This window comes from Colius striatus, chromosome 7 (genome assembly GCF_028858725.1).
Source record: "Colius striatus isolate bColStr4 chromosome 7, bColStr4.1.hap1, whole genome shotgun sequence".
NCBI lineage: Eukaryota > Metazoa > Chordata > Aves > Coliiformes > Coliidae > Colius > Colius striatus.
Window position 1 is genome coordinate 5,086,587 of NC_084765.1, and position 13,880 is coordinate 5,100,466.

Sequence of the window (13,880 nt, forward strand, 5' to 3'; positions counted from 1 at the left end):
TGCTGATAAGCAGTATTTTAGTTTCTCATTGAAATTAGCCACTTCTAAACTAGAGACTGTTCCTCCTGTGGCTTCTTCTAAGGGACTGGACTTTCAAGGGAGAGTGTGCTTTAAACACCTCATTTCGTAAGTGGTCTTTAGCAGTAACCATTCGAAGGTTACTGATTTATTTCAAGTCTGGAAATGTGTGGAGCACTGTATAATTGCAAGTAGCTTTGAACAATGGAATGTATATAATTTGATGTTTTAGAGTGACTGTTTAGATGCATTTTTAATACAGTTATTGCTCAGTTTATGCGTGGTTTTGTACAAAAGACTGAGAACACAGGGCTGAGTTGGACCCGATACCTGTTTGTAAGACCAGTGGTGCCTACTCCTAACTTGGCAAAGGGCTCTATGACTCCTGAGGAAGCTCAGAGAATGGGAAGCTTCTCTAGCAATCTTTCAGCAGCCAGTTATTATCATCTCCAGTGACTTGCAGGGTCAATTGTTTCTGACATGTTCTGTAATTGTTGAACGGGTATCTATGTCATTACAATGTTGGCCTGTTGGGAAGACGAGTCACAGGCCTCCCACCTAGTCTGTGAAAAACAAATTTCTTTGGTGTAATTCAAAGCTGACCTCTACTTTCTTCACTCTTTCCCCCTAGATTTTTGCTGGAGATGCTGATGGAGAGCCCCTTCTGTGTGTGTCACTCATGATTTGTACAGCTACTGAGATAGCTGTATATGTTGTTCACAAATAACTGTTGTCTGCCTCACTTCCCTCTCTCCTCCAGAAAAGCAGCATTGCCTCTTAAAGACACTTAATGTAACTGAGTTGTGACTGAACACAAGTGACACTTGCCAGTTTTGTGAAGGAATTCAATTTGTTTGAACCTGACTCTTCTGACTGCTGAGAGATCTTATAATCCCCAAAATGTTCATTTACAGCTTGAAAATCAAAAGGATCATAACCAAAGCCAAAAATGAGGAACTCTCAGATAGGAGAGCAACAAGAGGCAAGCAAGTTTGATGAATAGATATGAGTGGAATATATTATTTCACAAAATGAGCACACTGAGATATTCCACAAAGTACATATGGTCCAACACCCATTTGCTATTATGGTGCTCTGAGATATAGGGCATCTGTTAGGCTAAGCTGTGGGGTTATAATATGACTTCTGTTGCTAAAGCTGTTATAGTTTTAATATACAAATCTAGCCAAGTCCATCTGAATATGAAACATATTTCAAAATTGAGTTTCTGTGCTATGGAGCTCTGCCTAAATTAGGATATTTGCAAATAAAAATAGCTAAAGGTAATGGGAGAGAACTACAAAGTCCAGTGTTAAATTTCAGTTTTCCTCATTTTAGTTTTGATCCTTTTCTGGTTTCAATTTCAAATTCCAACCAAGTCAGTCAGATGGAAATCAGGCATTGCTTGGTGCTTGACTTGTGTGACTACCAGTTCCATTTAAAGTCCCCAGAGTGTGTTTTAACACTGTCAGATCATTAACTTGAATCCAAAACTGTTGTGGTGGATGGTGGAACTGTACTTCGGTTCCTCGTCAGTGTTTCTTGTAGAGGGATACTGACAGTATTTGGAAACAGCTTTGATACACCCGCAAAGATGCTGTAGAAGTGCAGAAAGAGTCAGTTGAAAGATTTTTCTAGACAAAACTCTGCTTCTATATGCATTGAATTTGATTGGTAATTTGTAATTTTTTTTTTACCCTGGATTATTAGCTTTTTCTCCCTCAAATATTACATATTATTCTCAATTTCTTGTAACTGCATTTACTGCATTATTCTTGTGGACTGCATAGCTAAGGTAGAAGCTATTGACTCTGTTTTTCAAGTTTTCTACCCATGTTAGGACTTTTTCTCCTTGATGCAGACAGTTTGTTATACTTGCTTTGTGTAAATACCTTCTGCAACTACCAATGACTGTACACCACTAGGGTCTGTTGCTGGAACCCAAAGCCTAGATATATCTATTGGATCAGAAGTATTTTATAGTGACTAAAACTTCATGACATGTCAGGAACAAGGGACAAGTCATTAAGTAAATGAAATGTTAATTGTTGCTTTAGACAGAAAATCACTCCTTTTCACCAGGCAAACCCTTCCAAAGTTTGGCCTTTGCAGTATCAGGCCATTATCAGTCTTGTGATCCTGATTTAGGCCATTGCCTCAAGGAAGTCAGTAGATCAAATTTAGCACTCCATTGATGTGCCCAACCTAAGTAGAAGAAATCTACTCATATCTAAAACCCCTGATTTTGTGGAGGAGTTTTGGCCTTTGAAGTGTTGAAGAAGGTATAAGAGAGTGCATGGACCTTGTACCCTTTTTATCAGACAGTTCTGCTTTCCAGTTTCCAACAGCACTTGACTATTCAGTTTTGCAGAGTGGCCAAAGGGAAGGCAATTCAAACCCATAACTCATAGAAGATCGTCATAGCAGAATCCACAGAGTTAGAGGCTGTTATAGCTAGGAATTTGGCCCATATATTGAAGCCAGAATGGAAAAAAAGATTTTAATATTTTGCTGTATGCTGTAGGTCTTGGGTTCTCCTCAGTACTTATCAGTGAGTACTAGTGAAAAACCGAATGTCATTTTGAGGAGCATTTGTAGAGACAAAGAGCACTGCGAAGATATCTGTGTTTCAATGAGTAATCACACTCATGATTTTCTTACTGTATAAAGGAAGTAATACTGCTGGAATGGACTCTTGCTCAAATGGAAAGACCAAAAAAGCTGCATTTGGACACCTGACCTCTGAAAAGACTAGGATGATGGACTTCTCTAGGATGAACTAGATCTCTTGTACAGCTACGAATAAGCAGTCTAACATTTCTGCTCTTAAGGCGAGAAGGACCCTCACTTAAAGCTTTTCAAGAAACTTTAAAAAAATACCATGTTTTTACAAAAAAAATCAAGTTGTCATCATCTTGCACTTTATCAATACAAAAGTGATCATTTTATTAAACCATACTCTATTAAATTGGAATAAATGTGCATTGTGATTTAGTTAACAGCTCATAACTATTAAAGAGTACTCAAAGACTATTTCACAAATTAGTACAAATCATAGCTACTTTCCAAATTCTTAATCTTTGGAATAACTGGTTTTGCTTTGGCTATTCTTGCTGATGAAATATGCTTTCTGTAATGCCCTTCAGGCTGCAATGCAGTCCTTACTATGGGGCTGGTTAGTAAAAGACCATTATCTCACCTCTTGCTATATCAAATAAAGGGGCCATTACAGTTGTGGTCAACAGTTTTGGGATACTTGAATGCAGGACTTGTGCTGTCCAGCTCACAGATTTGTTTTTAACTCCATATAGAGGGCAAACTACAGTTTAGTTCTTAATTGAAAAACCTGACTGTGATTGATCAGCTAATGGTAATAGATATCTAGATAGACAATGCTAATTGCCAGTAATTCACACTGCTGGAAATGATGTAGCTGCTCAGGTCTCTGCTGGTGTAAACATATTATCTCAGCTGTTTTGCTTGCTGTCAAGCACAAGGGACCTGATTGAAGACTTTGTGTCCCAGAGGTATTCTCCTGCCTAAAAGCTAGGACATCAAAGTTGACCCTCTAAAAGCCAAATCTGATAGACTGCAATAAATTCATGCTAGAAGCTATGTGGAACATTAAAATATTTAACCTGTTAGTGTAGAGTGCTTAACTTCAATCATTATGTTCTTGATTTCCTTTGCTGCTTCTGAATCAAGTGTGCGTGCATACAAAACTCACAGTGAATAGAGCCATGACAAGGTTGGATGATGGGTTTGTGTATGACAAGGGTGCTTGGCATGGAAAGATACTTGTACAGCTGCTGCTTATGATTAGGAGCTGGAATTCTGCTGTGGAAGGCTGAGCTGGGCAGAGGGCCAGAGGAATGCCCCCCCGCACCCCTTCACAAATGTCCAGAGCTTTAAATATCTCCCCATGTGCTGGGCCATGGCACACAAATATGCACAGCCTTTTTGGGTAATGTCCTATCTACTTCGGTGAAAATGAAGGCAGATGTCTAAGTAAGATGAGCAGTGGACCTTCTGCAAATCCTGCTCCACTCTTTCTTTATGCTATGACAGGAAAAAAAAGAGAGAATCATCAAGCATATGCTACTTTCTGTTCATGAGAGATATATTATGTACTCAGTGACCACTGGTTTACCTGTATTCTATGTCATTTATGAGCACAGATGCCATAAGTACACACACTGTTATCAGGAATGTCAGCATTGAATTTTCACAGAAACATTGGCCTGAGTAATGATGGAAATTTGAAACAAAAGGCTCTGTAGTGCTCTTACAACAGTGTGTTAACCTGTCCAAAGTAATGATAAAACCTTTAAACTATTGTGCTGTAATTGCAGCAATAAGTAATTAGTACATTTAAAAGGCAGAAACAGTGCTGTGCCTGATCCATGAGGGATAGCCAGGCAACTATATATAGTGGCATTTTGTGAGGCAAATGTGAGGAAACGTGCTTTGTCCTGAAATATAATTATCTTTAGATAGATGAAAAATGTTGAGATACTTTTATTAAGATTGTTGAGCTCTCAAAAGCTAAAACTGTCTGAAACAGGTATATATGCAGCATCCATCAGATGCGAGCCATTTGTATCGCCCTTTGTAAAAGGCTTCTGAGTTCCCTACATAGTTGCTAAGGCAAAGTCAAAGTGACTAGGCAGCTTCTGAAATCAAGGAACAGAGGAATTTCATGGAAGGGTAGATGTGTATGGAGACAGCTGATGGGATGCTTTTGAATAGCTCACAGTGTCCTCATTTATCCTCTGGATGCAACTTTTTGGTCGTCCACACTGTGGTTACTCATTCCTGTGTTCTCTCATGAGTGGGCAGACTGAAACAACAGCCCCTCTGCCAAACCCAAGAAGCTGTTTTTGTAAGACAGTGGAGTGCAATTAAGCAAGGAAAGAGTGCTGCAGGAAGGGGGATGACCCTGTGCCACACTTGGCTCACACCCTTCCCAGGCACTACCTCCGCTGGTCTCTGAGCACCTCCTTGCCTCAAGTGCCATGCACAACAGCTTGCTAAAGTTAATCCTGGCTTTGGGCCATGGACACCATTCCTTGAAAGCTGCAACATTGTCCCATCTTATTTTAGAAATTCTGAGTTTAGAAAGAAAAGAAAACATTTGAGACTGATCTTTGGGAAGAATGATTTCTGTCCTGTGGACATAGACAGGTTTTTTGTAAACATTGTTTTGGTTGTATGCACAAAATGATATAATTAATGAAGGTTTTGATGAACTTAGCCTTTCTTGGCTCAAGAATGAAAGAATAAAAATCCATATAACACCTTTCACATAGCAGTCTAAAAGACTCTTCTAATAAGCCAAACCTCAGGATCTTTATCTTTTTAAACCAGTATGTCACCTCCTGCTCAGCAAGACAGACCATATGCTTCCATTTTCAAATGTGTACCTACAATTAGCCTCTCATATCTTGCGTGAACTATGGCCATTCAGAGAACAGAAAATAGAGTTGAATTTGCTTCTTGTCCTCCTGTTGACAAAAATCAGAGCTTGAACAATATTGCCTTGACTTCAGATCTCCTGCTCTGCATACAAGACCACAGTTACTTAGATCACATGGAGCAGATCTGACTTACAGCTGTAATGCAAAAATGAAGAAAGATCACGGAATCACAGAATAGTAGGAGTTGGAAGAGACCATTAGAGATCATCTAGTCCAACTTTGGTATAAAAATAGGCAAAGTCATTTTGGAAAGAGGTGAGGAAAGGGCAATTATTTGTCTATTCATTATATTTACATAGAAATGGTAGATTTTATTCATTCAGAGTGTTTTTAGAAACCTCCTTTTTAATTCCTCAGCTGTACTAAATGTCGTACTCTAGTTTCACAATCTCAATATATCACTTGCTGGAAAAGAAAACACAAAAGCATATGTTCCAGAAAAACTGAGAAAGAATTTTTAATTCTTTATTTGTAGTTATTTTTACTTGTTTTACCCTGTTTTTAACAGGGTAGCTAGCTCTCAGAAGACAATGTTAGAAGTTTTTCTGGGGGGACCATTATTGTGTTCAAAAAATTACTGTCTTAAAAACATTCATGTATGCACACAAACTATCACACTTTGTTTCTTGTAAAAGAACGTTGCTTCTTATCAATAATCACTGTGTGAGTTTGCCACTCTCTCGCCAGAGAGATTCAATTTAGAAGGATGTGATTTTGTGTGCATCATGTGAACATGCTGTGAGGGAAGAAGGAGGGTGTAGGCTGAAAAGAAACTAAAATCATATTCCATTTGAGAACTTAGAGTAAACTAACTACAGGTGATTTTCATTACAGTATCAGTGAAGATTGACAGCTGTCAGAAGTAAACATACAAGTGAAATTTGAAAGACCACTTCCGTGTTATCTGCCTAGAAGTTACCTTAGGAAAAAAATGACCTGAAGTATTTAGGAGCTAAATACTATCTCTGCACACTACAGCACATCTTCCAGTTTAGTTACATCCAAAAGGAATCAAACCTGTGCTCTCTGATTCTGAGTGTGAAAACCATGGCAAAGGAAGTAAATGAGAAGTTTGCTTTCATTTGAGCTTCTGATCAGAGCTGGAATGCTGAACTGCAGGTATTTATTATGTCCATGTAGCTATTTTTTATGAGAATGGCATGCAATTTCCTGTGCAGACTATATAAAGATTGGAATAAGAGTCTGATGCTTGAATGGTCAGAAGGGGAACGGTCTTTCAAAAAGAAAGCCAACCTGGCTGAGTCATCACCTCTGGGAACAGAAGGATTAGTAAAGCAGAAGCAAAGTATGAAGCACAGAGTAATGTGGAAGATAAATGGAAAATGTTGTGTTTCACTTTCATTATCTTGCCTTTGCAGCAAAAGTTTAGAAAGCTGCTATGGTCATTTTTAGTTAGTTGTTACTTTTAAGAACAATGAGGAAAAATTAAAAATAACCCCATAATTTATCTAAAAAAATTATTGTACCCAATAGGCTCAAAGGGATAGAAATGAGAGTGAGCTTTGGTCTGCTTTTTGACCACTTATCTTAGATGCTGCAAATGAGAATATCCTTACTCAAATATTTTTCTAAATGTGATGTTTTAAATATTAGTTTGTATTCCAGATCCTGATTTCTTTACTGTGTAAACACTGTATATTGTGTATATGCACCTCAGATACACACTTTAATTTTGCTTTTAAAATGTTCAACAAAATGAAGCTCTGAGAAAACATCTTAGATTGTTCCTAGATATTGTTGTTGGATATGTAGAATTTTCTGGAGCTCTGTTCTAACACTTTGGTTTCCATTGGACTGGAGATGAAACTTTTTGGTTTTATTTTCTCTTCGGAAATTAACTGTTTCAAACTTGAAAACTTTCAATACTTTCAAGAACCTCTCGTGCACTTAGAGAATACAAATAATATGAATTAAAATTCAGTTCTAATTCACTGCAATTTGTACTATATAGCATGTTTTTAAAGATAAGGGTTAATTGAAAAGTGTGTTGGCCAAATAATTTCTCTGAACATTAAGCAATGTGTATCACAAGCAGCAGGCAGCCGTTGGATTATGAACAGGTTCTGATGTGCTTACAAACTGTGTAAGGATGGGAGGACAGCCTTAACTGAGCACCACATGCTGGCAGCTTTGCATTAATCTGGTGAGGACAAGGTATTTTTACTCTTTAGAGTAAGGATCCTGTGCATGCCAATGCATGGTGTACACAAGTGAGATGGTTCATGCATGGAAGGGTGCAGCACACGTGCATAAGGATGTTCTGCACAGAGTTTGAAGATATCTTTGGGGAGGTAATGGCTATATTGATAATCAGGGCTGCCTTTACTTTAATGATGCATGCAGAGACTGCTTTTGTTTCTGATGAAGCCTATGACAAAGCTCCTTTTATCCACAGCTGCTACTGTGTTCCTTGCTGAGTGTTGGGTCTGAACAAAGATGCTCAATATGCTAGCTTCTCTTATTAAGCCCTTCCCAGGGCTGGTCCTTCCAATTCCAGCTGGTTTTAGCTTAGACACTCTCATCTGCTTGAGTTTCTATGAGAGGGTTAGATGTTGAGTAAAAGGGAGATAAAAACCTAGAATTCCTCGTGATCTAAGTAGATAGATATGTACTTTTATGAAAAACCTAGGCACAGTTTTGACCCATTCCTGTAAAGTTTTGATCCCTTCTGTCAATCCATTGATTCCTCTGGGCCTCTATATCAAAGCACTGGGACCCATGTCTCTTTAGAATTGATTTCATTTGTATTTACTAATAGATGTCATTGGCTGCATGTATATGGTGCAGAATCCAGTCTGAGCCTATACTCCCTGTCAACCTGCACTAGTGATCTACTGGAGCACCATGGAATAGTGGAGCTGACAGCAGTGGAGAATTTGAGGAAGTTCCCTAAATTTAAGGTTATTCTCAAGGATGGATTTATCTTCTCAGAGAAAGGGCAAGGTGTGCCTTCTATCACACCTCCATCGGAGCATGATTTGACCCATTTGTCTTACTAGTAGGGCTGGACAGTTCAGAGTACCTGAGGGAAACATCAAGTTTCAGGTCTCAGGACCAACTGGTGTTTCAGGACACTGAGCTTAGCCTCGCTTAGATCAAGGCAAGGATGAAGGTTGACTTATTTCAAGTATGGTGTACAACTTGTGAACATTTTCCAGTTTATTTGTGCTCTATGTTAAGTTCATTTATAGCTATTTGTGCCATTGATGGAAATCATATTTTGAGATGTAAACAGAAACAAGCAGAGTTAATGTGATTTCAGCTTTGCTCCACACTGTTCCATGCTTTGAATACTCAGTTTCCCATGCTTCATATTACAGGAATGCAAGATCCTTTCAAATACAAATAAAACCTGAAGTTAAAGGCAATAACTGTTAGGGTCACTGTGATAAAGCTTATTCTGTGGGAGAGAGACTTCATATTTTTTTAGCTTTTAGTAGAGCATACACACATACATCTGGCTTATCTGAGTTCCTGTGTTCAAAACTGTTCTAGTTGCAATGTATTATTATGGCTGAAAAAACTCCAATTTTGTTTCACCCCAGTGAAAATCCTTTCCATTTATATTCCAGTTATATTTACATAAAATATGAACAAGTATCTCCTAATGAGTATCCACCACAATTTCCAGTTTTAAGGGGTTTTATTTTCGGGGTATTTTTAACCGTTTTTTAGCTCACAAATATTTAGGAATCTTTGCATTCCTCTTGACAGTATTATTTTTCTTGTGCAGAGAGGCCATTTATCTGTTTTGTACCTGCAATCTTTTTCTTGTTGAAACTCTCTCTCTTTCTTCCTGAATATTAAGAACAAATCAATAAAAAGTGAAAGCTTAAAAATATTCCCGAGCTGCATGTAAAACAAATGGGGGTTTTAACCGCTGAGTTGACATCCCGTCCCACTACACTTCTGTAGGAGATACAAAACTGAGGTCCTGACCACATATAGTTGTTTAACAGATCCCATGGCACTTTTTTTCAGGAGTAGAGGTGAAAGCTGCAATGTCATGGCTTATTTTCAATCAGATAATTACATTCTACCTACTTAAAAATTCTTCAGTGGTTTCTGTTAGAAAAGATATTCCTCATTTTACTCTGAAACTGTTGTGTTGTGCATTGATAAAAGGCTTTTGCTTTTTACCCCAGTAGAAATGCTTGTTCCTAGACATTTCAGTAATGAGTGAAGCAAACATTATGTAATTTGCAATAAAATTTCCTACAGCTTCTCAAAAGCCTCAGAAATTATGGGAATATAGCAGATACTCTCCTTTGCCCCTTACAGACTGTACAGTGCACCTCGCTGTCCCGTGTTTTAGAAGAGTGACTGGGATGTGTAACCATAGAAGCATTTGTTACAAAATATTCCTGGCATTTTATCTAGCTTGTGGGTGGTATTTGTTGCTCAGGCATGTGAACAACAGCTATACGTGCTTATAGTATAAACTAAGATTACAGGCTAAAGCTGATAACATTATAATATTTTAGTCTTTTAAACCACACCTGACACCACTCGTAAATATGTTGACATTGTATCTCATACAGGTAAAGCACAATTCTGCTGAAGATTCCTGAGAGCTTTGTGAGCATGATCTCAATGAAAACATAATTTAGTTGAAGCCTGAGGACTGTGGGGATCCCTGGTGCAATAAGAATATCAAAATGTTTCTAAACAGGGATAAAGTGTGTGAAGAGATGGTCTGTGAGATGAGAAAATAATTGGCAGAGATATAATTTGGTACCTTGCCTTTGCCTGAATAAGGAGGTAACTTGAAAAAACTGGAGGCTATATACACTGTTTAGATATTTTGAATCATGCTGTGTGAAGTTTAGCACCATTAGGAACAAAGCTATTTTAAGACTAGTAGTCTCCCAGCTGACACATGTAAAGTGTGGTTGCATGTTATAATTTGATCTCTTCTAAAAGCTCACCAAAATGGATAAAGCCTGTGTTCCTCCCCCTTCTATAAGTCCATGTCCCATATATGTGTTTCTGCTCCTTGTAGTGGCTGTGGCACTTGTCTAACCAACCGTACTTTTTATCTGCAGAAAGGCTGTACAGTGCTGATCCCTCTAGCCCAGGACTCTGCCTCTCCTGGCAGGTAGAACTGAGTGCTCAGTGAAGGAGAAGAAAATCAGATAGTTATATGCCTCCCAAACATCCTCCAGCAATTTGTGACTCCAAGATGTTCAAAGCCAGAAGACGCATCTAGGTGTGCAATAACCCTCAATAGATTGTCAGCAGAGAAGTTGTCAGGGAAGACTCATCCAGTCCTTCCTTGGATGCTTACAAGCTTTTATCACTCAGAGCAAACTGTGGACACCAGCCACTGTCTAGCTGTGCACTGTTCAAGGGATCACCTCCCTTGCTTTCAACTCACTGCCTGGTGGAAACCAGATCATACTCCTTCTTTTGCTGGGGGAGTGAAGAGATGATCTGCCATCCTGTCTCTGACACTCATGTCTTCATCCACATCTGCCTTCTGTTCTGGGATGAAAACTCTAAATCTACAATCACCCAGGATGAAAACTCCTAATCTAGGATCATCCTTGTTGCTCTTCTCCCAGCCTTTTGTGCATCTTCTCAGTCATTTTTGAGATGGGAAAACCAAATCACATTATTTAGTCATCCAAAGTTATCTCTTTTGTTCTCTTTTCTTTCCTTGAAGATCCTAAAACTAATTTCTCTTTGACTGCTGTTGAGCTCTGTGCTGATGTTTCCTGCAGTTATTTATCATAATCCCAAGATTGCTTTCCAGGTAAAGGTCAACTCAAAGCCCATTATTTTCCTTCTGAAGTTAGTATTACTTTTTACTGCATGTGACATATATTATTCTATACTGAATTTTATCTGCCTTTTGACACAAAGCTGCTCAGTGTTGTAAGATCTTTCTAGAATTCTTTGTACTCGGCTCTTACCTTTTCTACTCTGAAAACCATTCTGTCATCAACAAATTCTGCCACTTCACTATTCAGTGCATTCATGTGATATTACAGATATGTTAAACGTCAGAGATCTTGATGCAAAATACTTGGATATGCTGCTGGAGATCACTTGTTTGAGAAAATTATCCTAATTCTCAATTTTCTATCTCTTCACTAATTATTTTATCTGTTTTCCTTTTTATGCAAAGGTTGCTTAAATATCTTCAGAGCTTACAGTAAGAGGCTTGGTTGGGAGCTGTTTGGAAGTAAATGGATTGTATCAACTGGATCTGCCCATGACCTTATGACTCTTTACAAAAGCACCAGGTCTGTGAAACTTGGCTTTTCCCCCAAGTGCTGATAACATTTATCCAAGTGCTTCAGTTCGTCTTCAATGTTCAAGAGTAAAATGGTAAAAAAGAGACAAGAAAGTTGCTGTGTTAGCAAGGTGAACTGACATCTCCTAACAAGGTGAGCACCGACTATCCAGATGGTGGGTCTGTGTAACCCCTCCTTTGAGCAGCAACAAGATGGTGTTTTGGTCAGGACATGAAACCAAGTTTATGGTGGTGATGTGACCCCCCGACCAACAGTTGTGGCTTCTTCCTAAGCAGACAGGCATGGGAACTGCTGGACTGGGCCACTGTGCTAATGGAGTTTCTAGGTGTACCCCGGAGACTCCATTTAGCTCTTATGACAGGTCGAGTTCTTTAAGGCTACTAAAAACTTCCAACTGAATTTTCAAAGCAACATTAATTGTATTGTATTTTAAAGCCTTCAAAAATAGAAGAAGAAAAAAAGGAATCCATTAAATTGTGTTAAAAATTGACTCATAACTATGTAACTGCAGTAACATAAAGTGTAAGTGCTGTCATTTGATTCAAATATATAGAAAAAAAGAGAAAGGTCATCTTTGTTGCTCAAATGCCCCACTGGATTCAAAACAACAAATTAAAATGTAAATTAAAGTCTCTCTCTGTTAATTTTTGTAGATGCAGAAAGACTGTGAAGATAAACTTCAAAAGTTCTGATGACTGCTCATTTTCTTCTAGGGAACATGAACACCATCATAACGTGTAAGACTAAAAAAATATCTACTGGCTTCACTAAGCTATTTATTGTACTTAAATTTTTGCTTAAAATCAAACATCTGAGTTAAATAAACTTGGAGAAGTTGAAAGTCTTCCAACTGTTATGGTGTTCAAAGAGTAGGCTGGGGAGGTGTAGTTGATGAAGCAAAATTATATTTATCCACTAAGTTAGCAAATTGAAATCTAAGAACACATCATTACTTTATGATTATTATTAACCAGGAAACAGAAGATACATTTGTAGTTGTCTGTATTTTGAATTGAGTAAAAATCTTTTCGTTTACATCCTGTTGATAGTAGCTATCTACGAATTGGAATTCTCTGATGCAATTGCTAATGTCTGTTTTGTAAACTCTACTCAAACTTGCTGGAGAAAAGCTAAGTAGAAATAAACATGTTCCACAGCAACTATCTTCTTTATTTCTAGCTATTTCTTTAGAGGTAGTGTATTTTGACTGATGGAGCAGAAAAGCTGGGCTTGCAGGTCCCTAATATTTGTGTTCTGTGTTCCACAACAAAGAAGATTGCAACTTCATTGTTTTGAACAGAGAAAACAAACATATGTGTAATTTACAAAGTTTTGCAAAAATTGACACTGTGCAAGTCTGTTTTTTAATAAACCTGTTCAGTAAACATAAATTAAGATCATTATAAGTAAGTAAACAGCAAAAGAAGGTACTTTAAATACTTCTCTTTTTAAAGAATTACCTATTTAATAGAAAAAAAAGGTAAATCTTTACATTGTCTAAAAAGGTAAAACATATGGTAATTTAATATGTAAGCTGTCTCTGAAAACAAACGTATTTAGGCCCAAATATTCAAACCAAAATATTGCCTGTTGTCTTCTTGTTTCTCCTTAGAACACTTTGCCTTTATTGAATATGGTGAGAATGTCTCATGAGGCAGGGAAGGTGGAAAAGCAGCTCTGCAGAGACCTGGGAGTCCTGATTGATAATAAGCTAAATATGAGCCAGCAAGATTGCCAATGGCAGCCTGGGATGCATCAAGATTGTGGCCAGCAGGTCAAGGGAGGTTCTTCTCCCTCTCTACTCTGCCCTGGTGAGGCCTCATCTGGAGTCCTGTGTCCAGTTCTGGGCTTCTCAGCTCAAGAGGGACAGGGAACTGCTGGAGAGAGGCCAGTGCAGGGCCATCAAGATGATCAGGGGAATGGAGCATCTTTCATATGAGGAAAGGCTGCAGGAACTGGGGCTGTTTAGTCTGGAGAAGAGGAGATTGAGGGGAGATCTTATTAACATTTATAAATATGTAAAGGGTGGGTGTCAGGAGGTTGGGACATCCCTTTTTTCTACAGTAGCTAGCAACAGAACAAGGAGTAATGGGATGAAGCTGGA

General features: G+C 38.3%; 1 long non-coding RNA gene across 8 annotated transcripts in view; it reads left to right on the forward strand.

Annotated features, from left to right (window-relative positions):
• LOC133625788 (uncharacterized) overlaps positions 1-13,516 on the forward strand; it is a 35,516-nt gene extending 22,000 nt beyond the window's left edge. For 4 of the 8 annotated variants that reach the window (XR_009819083.1, XR_009819081.1, XR_009819087.1 and 1 more), the window contains 3 exons: positions 10,562-11,271; positions 11,647-11,908; positions 12,430-12,922. This is a non-coding gene — a long non-coding RNA (uncharacterized LOC133625788). Of the gene's footprint in view, positions 1-10,561; positions 11,272-11,646; positions 11,909-12,429; positions 12,923-13,388 lie in introns of those variants that run through there. The other 4 variants (XR_009819085.1, XR_009819086.1, XR_009819084.1 and 1 more) reach the window with 4 other exon arrangements.
• Positions 13,517-13,880: the final 364 nt, after the last annotated feature.